We start from the raw sequence: 12357 nt of genomic DNA, 5'->3' as shown, positions 1-12357 counted from the left end.
AGGGTTGGGAGTGGGGGGTAGAAGGGATTGGAATATAAGAAAGAGGAAGTGGTTGGAATGGCCAGGGAGCCCCTGCTAAGATGGAGGTCCCACCTGTGAGGGTCAGTTACAGGGCCCTTAGCTTTGGAAGTCAGGGCATTCTGAGGAGGAGAGGAGGTGTGGGATGTGACTATGATCCTTTCCAGTGGGGGCCAGAGAGGATGGTTGCCTAGGCCTTAGCTGTGCCCTCCCAGGCTTCAGTTGGTAGCACTCTTCACAGGTGCAGCTTCTTCCCCTGGACCCAGAAGCAGGCAGGCAGCCAGCTGATGCATTAACAATTACATCCCAAATAATGAGAGGTGGTTTAATGTATAATGAATAAGAATGCAGATGTTGGATTGCATGAAAGTCCAATTTATGAAAGACTTTGCATAGACGATGTTATGTATTTCAATAAGGAAGTAACTGTAAAAAAAAAAAAAAAAGAAGAAGATCAAGAACTAAACGTTGGGGACAGTTGCCTTTGGGAGCCAGTGAAGGAAAATAAGTAACAAAATGGAAAATAAGAAGCCTTTGAGTTAGTTTCATCCCACTGTGTAAGTCTGATATAAAACTACCATCCAGAAGTAAAAAAAAAAAAAGGAGAGTTTCAAGCATAACCTTAATCTTCTTATCAAAGGATGATACTTTGTTATTTGCTATATCAAATGATAACAGCTACATATCTAGTTACACTCTAGGGCAGCATTTTTCAACCTCAATACTATTGACATTTAGGCTGGATAATTCTTTGTTGTGAGGGGCTGTCCTGCGGATTGTAGGATGTTTAGCAGTATCCTTGACCTCTACCTACTAGAAACCGACAGCAGTCTCTCACCTACCCCTATCCTCCAATTGTAACAATAAAAAAAAAAAGTCTCTAGACATTGCCAAATGTCCCCTAGGGAGAAAAATAATCTTTCATTGAGAACCACTGGTGCAGATGAAATTAAAGGATTTTACTGCATCTCTGATAAAAAATGTTCCTATTGGGGCGCCTGGATGGCTCAGTCAGTGAGTGTCTGACTTCAGCTCAGGTCATGATCTTGCAGTTCGTGAGTTCGAGCCCCGCATCAGGCTCTGTGATAACAAACAGCTCAGAGCCTGGAGCCTGCTTCAGATTCTGTATCTCTCTCTCTCTCCCCCTCCCCTGCTCATGCTCTGCTTCTCTCTGTCTCTCAAAAATAAATAAATGTTAAAAAATTTTTTTAAATGTTCCTATATTTCATACTCCTATTTTGGGAGAATGACAAATGAAACATTTTGGATTTGAATTTGACATTGATAATCAAACATTCCCCGTTGACTTCAGAAGGTAGCCTGAATCTAAGTTAATCTGAGGAAAATTAGAAGGATACAATATCAAGGACATTAAAACTATTTTTCCTGTGGACAAATCAGAGTTTAAAGTTGGGGACAAGAGCGATATTCATGGGATCTGATTAACCATCACACTTTTTTCCTGGGCAGCTATTGAAATGGAAGCATCAGGTCGCTAAGTTTAGATGGGAAGACCAGAGGCAGCCCTCCCACACGTGATCTCTGTGCCATAGGCAGGTGCCTCCATCCCTGCTCTCCCATCTGTAAGACGGTGGTAAAGACAGGGTCACAGGAGGCACTGGATAGGAGAGACCGTGTAGGTGGGGAAGTGTGGGCACGTCATTTTTATGGTTTGGGCTATTATTATTAAGTTCCTTTTTTCTCCTTCATGAGTCAGGAGAATGAATTATTAAGAAAAGAACTATGTAGAACGAAATTAATGCTATAATGTTCTAAACAGAACATATAAGCTCATAATGGGGGATGCAGGATGGGGGTAAACAGGACCAACATGTCCCAAGTGCCTGATACATGTGGAGCTCTGGGCTAGGAAGTGTGCAATCTGCCAATGAGAAAGAAGAAAAATAAGAGACAAACAAGATGGAAGAGATAGGAGTCAGGGAATAGGAACTGACAGGACCAGTCTGGACGAGGAAAAGATCTGAGTACACAGTGAGGTGAAGAGAAGTAGAAAAGTGAATTTTGGAATGGCAAGGGCTTAGAAAGCAATTGGAAGTAATAATGGAGAAAAATACCCAACTGCAGAATTTCAAGCTTCTTGAATTGAAGGGCATAATGCATTTACATTTTCATAATTATCTCCCATTGAGTTTTTTAAAAAAGGAAATATATCCTAAGTGTTTTACCCAAATACTATATTCAGGAAGATCTAATTTTGATGTAACTTAGGTACCAATTTTGGTTTCTGATATAATCTCTTCTTTTCAAATGAAATGATTGGAAAACACCTTAAAATGAAAAATAGATTATGTATTGCTAAAGACAATTTTGAAAATACATCTAAAATAAATGCTGACTCTCATGCTTGCTTTGGCAGCACATACACTAAATATACTAAAATTGGGACAATACAGAGAACATTAGCATGGCCCTGTGTGAGGATGACACAGGAATTCATGAAGCATTCCATGTTGAGAAAAAAATAAAAACAAAAAACAAATAAATGCTGACTCTCAAATGAGTCAAATCAAGTACTAAATGATAAGGTAGCAGTCATTGTCAAATGTTAATGGCTTATGGCCTTGAGCCTGAAAAAAGATTTAATTGAATAGGATATTTGATCTCAAATGTTTAATAATTACCCAATGAAAATCTAATATCATACTCATGTTTTTTAATACTCCATGACATTTTCAAATAGCTTCATTGTCATAAGCATTTAACTTCTACAGCCACCAACTTTAAAATGTATCTGACTTCCATAAGCACCACCTCATCATAATACCTATCACTATCAATTTTCACGTAGTGTCAGTTAATACCATTTTTCTTTGGAAAATGCTTCACAGTGCCTCATTGTGATGAAATGTGTTCGAGGCTTGATGCGTACAGCTAAGTTGCATGTCTACAGAATAGAACTATGATAAATATAATGTATTCTTCCCCAGTAGAGGTATAATTTCAGGGAAAAGAAAGTAACTTGAGATAGAAGAATTAACAAAATTAGGTAAGAGAAAAAGTCAAATTGCATGAGACCAACTTCCATTTTTTTCCCCTAGCTGTCTCCAGTGTTCCTGGAGTTGTGAGTAGCAATTTAAAACCATGTTCTTTGTTGGGTGAGATATGCCACATCCCCTTCCTGTGCAAGGATATTATTCCACCCTCTTTTCTTTTGCATAATTCACTTCTATTCAGTAACTCCATGGGCCTGCCTGATTCTTCCTTCAGTGATTCAGGGTGTGGCCACCCATGACCCAAAGCAGGGGAGGAGAGGTGGCCCTCCTTTTGGAGTCCCCAACACACAGGTGCATGTCCATTCTCTTCTTGAGGAACAACAGGTTGTTTTGTGCAAATCAGGTTTTTCAGAAAAGGAGGGGAAAACTAAAAAGCAAACAGATGAGCTATCTACAGTCATTTCTCTCATTGTGTTCTTCTAAGCTACAGCAATGTTACTTCCCAGACAGTGTTTCTATATTCACTTATGCAGTCTTTGGAAATGTGTGGGCAGGTGATGGAGGAAGGGATCTTTGTGTTCACCGCCAGGTGGGAGGGGCTACAGGGGCGGCAGGTGTAATGCAGTGTGACAGAGGTGTTTGGTATTCTTTTTGGAGATGTCCCCAAACTGTCTTGATGATATATTTGGCTCTCCAATTTGAAGAATAAAACCCAACACGTTATTGCTATGTATGACAATACAAGTTATCTGTGCCCCTTCTTGCCTTCTTAAAATAGAGTTCTTCAATATTACTGCAGTGGAAGCAGGCGGAAAAAGTAAAGACCAGAAGCTTTTCTTCGATTGTTTTGCATGCCTCAATAGGGGCACCACATCCTGCCCTTGACACAAAACAAAACTACCCGAAGTACTCTCAAAACAAGACTTTAGGGGCGCCTGGGTGGCGCAGTCGGTTAAGCGTCTGACTTCAGCCAGGTCACGATCTCGCGGTCTGGGAGTTCGAGCCCCGCGTCAGGCTCTGGGCTGATGGCTCAGAGCCTGGAGCCTGTTTCCAATTCTGTGTCTCCCTCTCTCTCTGCCCCTCCCCCGTTCATGCTCTGTCTCTCTCTGTTGCAAAAATAAATAAACGTTGAAAAAAAAATTAAAAAAAAGCAAGACTTTAGAATATTAAAAAAAGGATGAGACTCTATTAGCAGAAGTTTCCAACTAGGAGGAAAGAAAAAATACACCAATTGCATGATCACATGCAATGGCCATTTCTCTTTGGGAGTTGGGGCTCCACATGGCATAACTGGAAGGGAGAAAACATTGTGCCTTCTTCCTTCTCAAGACTCTATAGGATTCAAGGAGGATGTTGAAGCAAACTCTTCCTTCCAGAGAATGTAATGTAATGTAATGTAATGTAATGTAATGTAATGTAATATTATGCAATGCAATGCAGACCAATGCAATATATATAGCAAATTCCTCTTTGGAGATCAGAACAATCATTCTCATTTTGGGATACCATCTAGATAGAGCCAGAGAAAGCTCAGGGTCTTTCTCAGAACCTCATTATTTTTTCTCTCCAAAGAGGGATGGAATTAAAACCTTTCTGAGTTCCTTCCAGGTTTACCATTCCCTAGTTCTTTCTGTCCCCCTTGGTAGGTGGCACTGTCACAGCAATAAAGAAAACATATTAACTTATTATGTCCCAGTTTGGAAAAATAGTATTACTCAGCATAAGTTGGTGCAACTTGATAAATCAAATGCAAACTTTAAGCTCTCAGGAGGCTTATCCACAGGGACGGGCATACATGACATTTGACAAGTGAAGTGCCTATAGTTCAGTAATTGTGCCTCACTCAAGGTCACATAGCTAGTCAATAAATCTAAAAGTATGCAAAGCCCACCATGGTCTGGATTCTTTCCACCATGGCTCCCCACCCCCCGTCATCTCCTACCTCTCTTGCTGCCTTTGGAGCCTATGAGTTAGCTTATTCTAAGTTATGTGCAGTTTGTGAAGCTAACGGTGAAGCTAAAAATTCTTAGTCATCCTTCAAGGCCCAGTTTGAACATTGCTCCTTGGAAAAACTTCCCTGGGTGATGGTTCATCTCTGTCACTCATGCACATATCTCCTTGCTAGTACTTGAGTGAATTGTCTCTATGTCTGGTTCTCTTTCCATATCAGTAGCTTATTTTCATTATGGAGATCCTAGAAATTACAGGGCTCAATAAATACTTGTTGAATGACTGACTGCCTCCTGGAGAAAAACTGACCTAAACATAGATTTAAAGAATAGAATGAGCACTGCCAATAATTTGACCTAGGTGCAGTTTGTAAATATATTACCTTGCTTCATAAAAATGTAGATAATGGTTTTTAAAAAATGTAGTGATATCATAGCAGGGACCTGTGGTTTTATTCTAGTTAGAAAGGGAGTCAGAACCTGCAATCCAGGTTGTTATCCTCTTAGCTTAGAACTACTTCTGCAAAATACTGTGTGCACAGGCTGTGAACTGATCTTTAAACTTGAGGGTCCAATTCTAGAGACATCTTTAAAAAAATAATAAAAATACTCTTTCACAGAGGCACTTGGGTGGCTTATTGGTTGAGCATCTGATTTTGGCTCAGGTCATGATCTTGTGGTGAGTTTGAGCCCTTCAATGGGCTCTGTGCTGACAGCTTAGAGCCTGGATCCTGCTTTGGATTCTGTGTTTCCCTCTCTCTCTGCCCCACCCTGCTCATGCTGTTTCACTCACTCTCAAAAATAAATAATAAAACATTAAAAAATTAAAAAAAAATATTCTTTTACATTTCCATAGTATATATTATTTAACTCCTCCCCCCCCCCACCCCCCGCCATAGTCCAGTGTTCTGCTCATGTTCTAGAAACTGATCACATAACACTGGACATATAGGTTTGTGCTTGATTGGCATTAGAAATGAGATAGTATAAGGCATGGCTGAATACTTTGTTCTTTATCTCAGTAATTGATGCAGCCAGACACCATGCAAAAGTAAAGTCTTCCCTTTGAAATGTCTGTGATAACTGATAATGGATAAAGAAGATGTGATATATACATATACATATACATATACATATACATATACATATACATACACACACACACACACACACACACACACACACACACACACACAATGGAATACTACTGGGCAATGGGAAAGAATGAAATCTTGCCATTTGTAACAACATGGATGGAACTGGAGGGTATTATACTAAGTGAAGTCAGAGAAAGACAGATACCATGTTTTCACTCATATGTGGAATCTGAGAAACCTAACAGAAGACCATGGGGGAAGGGAAGGAGAAAAAAATAGTTTCAAACAGAGAGGGAGGTAAACCATAAGAGACTCTTAATACAGAGAACAAGCTGAGGGCTGATGGGGGGGAAGGTGGGGAGGAGGGGAAAATGGGTGATGGACATTGAGAAGAACAATTGTTGGGATGAGCACTGGGTGTTGTATGTAAGTGATGTATCATGGGAATCTACTCCTGAAGCCAAGAGCACACTGTATACACTGTATGTTAGCTAACTTGATGATAAATTATATTTAAATAAATAAATAAATATTTTATGAATTAATGAAAACATAAACATAAATAAATAAATAAATACAAAAAATAAATAAAATAGCTGTGATGGTATGCTAAGCTTTTTTTTTTATAGCACATTATTTTTTAAAAGTGGACAGAAATAAATGAACTAATGCTAGGGGCTTGCAAGGACTTCCAAGTACTAGTTAAATTGGGCCACTTTGCTCTTTGACATGTTGCTTACATTGCTTTCAAGTGCGATACTAACATTGTGGTGGTTATACTGAATTCTCAAGAAATGGATAGCTTTTATATACGTGTTTTCATTTTCTTAAGAATGATTCTACAGTTTTATTTGCTTTGTAGCTTAGCATTTCTCTCCTTCCCCACAACCCAACAGAAAAAAAAAAAAAGAAATGAGATAGTATAATAAAAATTGTTATGTATGTGTAATGAAAGTAATATTTCCTGAAAAGCCATAATACACTCTATACCTTAGGAAGATGTGATTCCAACCAAACCAAGTCCCTACAGTTTTTTATAGGTGTTCAACACAGGACACATCCCCCAGGGTGGCTACTCTAATGTCAGCTAAAAGCAGCTCTGAAATAGTGGGCTTGAAAACCAGAATCACTTATTCTCCTACAAAGAAAGAGACAAATGTCACATCCCCATCTCAGCTTATGTCTACAGTCAGCCCAAAGGAGATAGAAGAGTGTTTCAAGAGCAATTTGATTTGGAAGTGTTGGGAAAGGAGGAGTCACGTGAAAAAAGGGTCAAAAGGAAGCTCTGCAGAGACATAAAAATAAAGTTCTACTCATCACGGCCCAGAATGTAGAGCCAAGTATATTCATATATCCTTGTAAGTGGGTTTGGCCAAACCTTGGAACCATCTAACTAAGCTCTAAATGAATGGGGAATGACATCTGGTAGAGTTCTTCTTAAGGTCTGACAAGACAATAATTAGGGAGGAAAGGTTGGAAGGTAAAGTAAACCGCAGACTAGCTCTGTGTCATCTCCATTGTTAGTCCAGGCCTTACAAAAATGGGCAAGCCAGAGAGCCAACAAATGTCATTAGCCTAATTCTTGGCAAGTACTTATCAGGCAAAGAATATACGCTGAGCTTCTATTTTCCCAGGGGAAGCATTCAATTTGTCAGCAATTCCTCTCTGCCAGACCACAAGTCAACAATTGCTAGATAAATGAAAAGCTTCCACTCAACTTACAAACTCTTGGGTAAAGTATTTATTTTCTAGAAATAAAAGTGCCTTTTTTTTTTTTATAGCACAAGCTATAAATGGTCCCAGTAGGTTCCACTAAAGCAATCAAATGCCAAATACATAAATCTTATAGACCCTTATGGAAAATGGAAGTGGCTCTGTTACACATCATGTTGAATGAGACTATAGATTCACAGAATAAAAAATGGCAGAATAGGTCATAGCTAATAGGTCAGTGACAGACTAAACCCATTGCTGTAGTAATGGTAAGGGAAATTCAGTGTAACAATCACTTGAGATATACTTTATGAAGACAAAATTTGTTTTGAAGACTTTGGATTATATGCTTTCTGAATTATGCTGTTGCATAATTTGACCTTGGCTCCTATTATATATAATGGTCAGGAGATACTCAACTGTGAAAAGAAATGTTGTGGGTGAGGTTTAACACACACAGATGTGTGTGTGTGTGTGTGTGTGTGTGTGTGTGTGTGTGTGTTTGCTTTGTCAAAGCCTTTCTCTGTTTCCTTCATCCTGCCTTTCCTGTATATCTGCCTCTCCTCGATTTCCACTTCATCTTTGTGTTTACATGAGCTCTTTCCAGCTTCTAGAAGACTAGTTAGTATTTGTATATACTATATTTAAAAAATTTAAAACGGAAGGAATGGTGATTCCATAAGCAGCATCTAAAAAGAGGCTTCTCAGTTTATTCTTTGCCTGGACTATACCAAAGGGAATCCAATCTAGTAGCTCCCTTGAAGTTTACAAAACAATTTCAAGGTAATGCTTTACCCCCATGTCTTTCACTGAACATGCTGAAACATAAAAATGGGTACAACCTCTGAGGTCATTTTCGGTCTTCAGGTCTATGATTCTAAGTGGGCATAATAATGATACTGATAGTAGTTTTTACAATTTCACTCTTTTTAAAATAAGATGAAAGCTCAATCTTTAGGGCATATAATTTCTTTTAAAAAGTGTTCCTTGGGGTTTATAAGGAAAGGAAATATTTTCCAACTCAGAGCATATGAATTTTATGGCACCAACCATAGAACAAAAATATGATGGCCCCTTAAGCCAAGGTCCTTTGCCCAGCATGATTTTCCACAGTTACATTACACTACATGGACTTTTGGTTTTCCTAGGCAGGCCCAGGCAGAAGTCATGAATCAAGGATCAAAATATGCTATTTCTATCAAGATTATCCTTTCCAAAATTATTTCCATAATTTTCCAGATTCTGGATTTCTTTCTATGTATTAATACTGGCTGACACAACAGACTGGGAATAAGTATCACTAAGGAACAGAGGAGAAACACTTCTTAAGACACATGTGGCTGCTTTTCTCATGCAGCACGTGTACGAGATTCCAGTGGTGCTGAAGGCGGATCTGCAGTCTGCTTCAAGAGGAGAGCAACCCAACATGTACCTTAATGTTTATAGCAGCACTATCAACAATAGCCAAAGTATGGAAAGAGCCCAAACGTCCATTGACTGATGAATGGATAAAGAAGATGTGGTATATCTGTCTATATCTATGTCTATATCTATATCTATATCTATCTATATCTATCTATGGTTTTACACACACACACACACACACACACACACACACACACACACTGGAATATTATTCAGCCATCAAAAAGAATGAAATCTTGACATTTGCAACAATGTGGATGCAACTAGAGTGTATTATGCTAAATGAAATATGGCAGTCAGAGAAAGACAAATGTCATATGATTTCACTCATACCTGGAATTTAAGAAAGAAAACAGATGAACATAGGGGAAGGGAAGGAAAAATAAGATAAAAACAGAGAGGGAGGCAAACCATAAAAGACTCTTAAAGATAGAAAACAAACTGAGGTTGCTGGAGGGGTGGTAGGTGGGGGGATGGGCTAATGGGTGATGAGCATTGAGGAGGGCATTTGTTGGGATGAGTACTGGGTGTCATATATAAGGATGATTCAGTGGGTTCTACTCCTGAAGCCAATAGTATACTGTAAGCTAATTAACTTGAATTTATTTGTTTATTTTTAAAATGTTTATTTATTTATTTTTGAGAGAGAGAGAACACAAGAAGGGGAGGGACAGAGAGAGAAGGAGACACAGAATCCGAAGCAAGCTCCAGGCTTTGGACTGTCAGCACAGAGCCCAGTGTGGGCTTCAACTCACCAACTGTGAGATCATGACCTGAGCCGAAGTCAGACTCTTAATTGACTGAGCCACCCAGGTGCCCCATTGAATACTTATTGAAATAAGTAAGTAAGTAAGTAAGTAAGTAAGTAAGTAAATCAATCAATCAATAAATAAAGTTTTTGGCAAAACTGTTACTGTGATGTAAGTTAACTTTACATGTCAACAAAAAAGATGATGTCCAGTATTTTTGACAAACACTAGTCTAGACATTGCTGTGAAGGTATTCTTTCGCTGTGATCAATGTTTACAATCAGTTGAATTTAAGTAAAACGGAATGTGGGTGTGGCTTTCATCCAATCAGCTGAAGGTCTTAAGAGCAATGACAGGTTTCCCCAAGAAGAAGCAATTCTAACTCAGACTGCAACATAAAAACCTGCCTCAGTTGCCCACTTGCTGGCCTACCCTGCAGATTTCAAATTTGCCAGCTCTACAACTGTGTGAACCAATACTCTGTTTCTGTCTCTCACACACACACACTTCCTATACCTCTTCTACTCCTACTGTTCTGTGTTTCTGGAGAACAGTGACTAATACAGTCACCATAATACATGCCCCCTCCCTCTTTTTTCCTCTGATACATTAAGCTTTTCTGAAACTATTCTAGATGCAAGCATCTCCCAACATGTCCTTTTTTTTTAACGTTTGTTTATTTTTGGGACAGAGAGAGACAGAGCATGAACAGGGGAGGGGCAGAGAAGAGAGGGAGACACAGAATCGGAAACAGGCTCCAGGCTCTGAGCCATCAGCCCAGGGCCCGACGCAGGGCTCGAACTCACGGACCGCGAGATCGTGACCTGGCTGAAGTCGGACGCTTAACCGACTGCGCCACCCAGGCGCCCCAACCCAACATGTCCTTTTAATCATATTTAGATGTTGGGACCCTGTCTTTCTGTTTTGTTTGCTTGTTTTAATTCAGTCAGATGCATTTAGCACACAGCCATTGCAACATGAATTCTCTGGGAAGAATTTTTCCCTTTCCCCAGTGACAGAGACGAACCATTTTGATCTACCTAATTTGCCCAAAGAGCTTTTATGAAGCTTTAAACTCAGATCCTTCAAAAAAGACAATATTAGATGGAAAAGAAAAATCTATGTTTATAAAACTGACCAAACCTGTACAACTGCTTGGAAATGCTAGGAAAGTTTAGAGATATAACACAAAGGTTTAAAAGTGTTTTTATATAAAATATACCTAATATCCATTCAAAAATCCTCTGGGGAAAAACTTGAGTTGTAGAAGGGATGCATTTGCACTCATTACTTAAAGTGTTAGGATATATCCTGATATATTTTCTGGAACTAAGGATTACGATTTTTTTTTAAAACCTAAATTCTGTGGCTTACAAATCTTAGTTTTACAAAATAGAGTTAATTTCACATTTTAATTAGGATAGTAAAACAAGAGAATGCCATTGATGGAAAAAAATGTATCAGAACAAGTTTCTATGACTGTTACATTTCCCTGAACGTTCTAAATGCATTTGATTGCAGTTGTAGATTCTGCCTCACCGGTGTGAAAATATTAGCTATATCTGAGCTTCAGAGCAACTCCTCATTGTAACTAAGTTTTCTTTAGTTATACTCATGTTCCATATCCCCTGCTGGATGTGATGCTCTTCCTCTGCTCATCCTGTTCATCAGGCAACCTCTGATCAGCACTGCAGCCTTTGGAAAATCTCTGGATTCCTCCTGATACCATACATGGGTATACAGACTCTTGTTTATTTTTCCTTTGTGGAAGTTAAATTAATGCCAACCCAGGGAAAGAGAAATGTTGACTGGGAGTGTTAACAAGACCCTTCACAAGATTTAAATTCTCATTACTTTGAGGCATCAATAGATACCCACTGAACATACTTTTTTTCTATTCTTTATCCATACTTCCCATACTTCCCCCTTCCTGCCCAGTTTGAGAAAAGTTTAAGGTATGCACCATGATGGTTTGATTTATATAGATTGTGAAATGATTACAATAGGTTCAGCTAATGTCTACTTTCTTATATAGGTACAATAAAAAGTAAATAAAGAAGAAAAGAAAAAAAGGAAAAAAAAAATTCTCCTTGTGATGAGAGCTGTTAGGATCAATCTATTCTCATGGGAACTTTCCTGTCTATTGTACAACAGTGTTAACTGTGTTCATCATGTACATTACATCCCTAGTGCTTATTTATCTTGTAACTAGAAGCTAGTACTTTTTGACCACCTTCTTCCAATTCTCCCTCTCCCAACAATTCACCTCTGGTAAGTCTAATCTCTTTTTTTCTTTTTTTAGATTCCACATTTAAGTGAGATCGTACAGTATTTTTCTTCCTCTGTCTGGCTTATTTCAGTTAGCAAAATGCCTTCAAGGTCCATCCATGTTCTTGCAAATGGTAGGATTTCCCTGTTTTATGGCTAAATAATATTACATTGTGTATATATA

The 12357-nt window shown here is 38.7% G+C and overlaps 1 protein-coding gene and 2 non-coding genes across 3 annotated transcripts in view; 2 read left to right on the top strand and 1 right to left on the bottom strand.

The window, feature by feature from the left end:
* Positions 1–12357, bottom strand: part of FREM3 (FRAS1 related extracellular matrix 3) — an 87078-nt gene that overhangs the window by 39328 nt on the left and 35393 nt on the right. The window lies entirely within an intron of this gene.
* Positions 2389–2494, top strand: LOC112859154 (U6 spliceosomal RNA). The gene has a single exon (XR_003223470.1). It is a non-coding gene; the product is annotated as a U6 spliceosomal RNA (small nuclear RNA).
* Positions 5913–6032, top strand: LOC112859196 (small nucleolar RNA SNORA15). The gene has a single exon (XR_003223495.1). It is a non-coding gene; the product is annotated as a small nucleolar RNA SNORA15 (small nucleolar RNA).

Source organism: Puma concolor, chromosome B1 (genome assembly GCF_028749965.1).
Source record: "Puma concolor isolate L17-30 chromosome B1, mPumCon1.1.hap2, whole genome shotgun sequence".
Classification (NCBI taxonomy): domain Eukaryota; kingdom Metazoa; phylum Chordata; class Mammalia; order Carnivora; family Felidae; genus Puma; species Puma concolor.
This window is presented reverse-complemented; position numbering and strand designations above follow the sequence as displayed.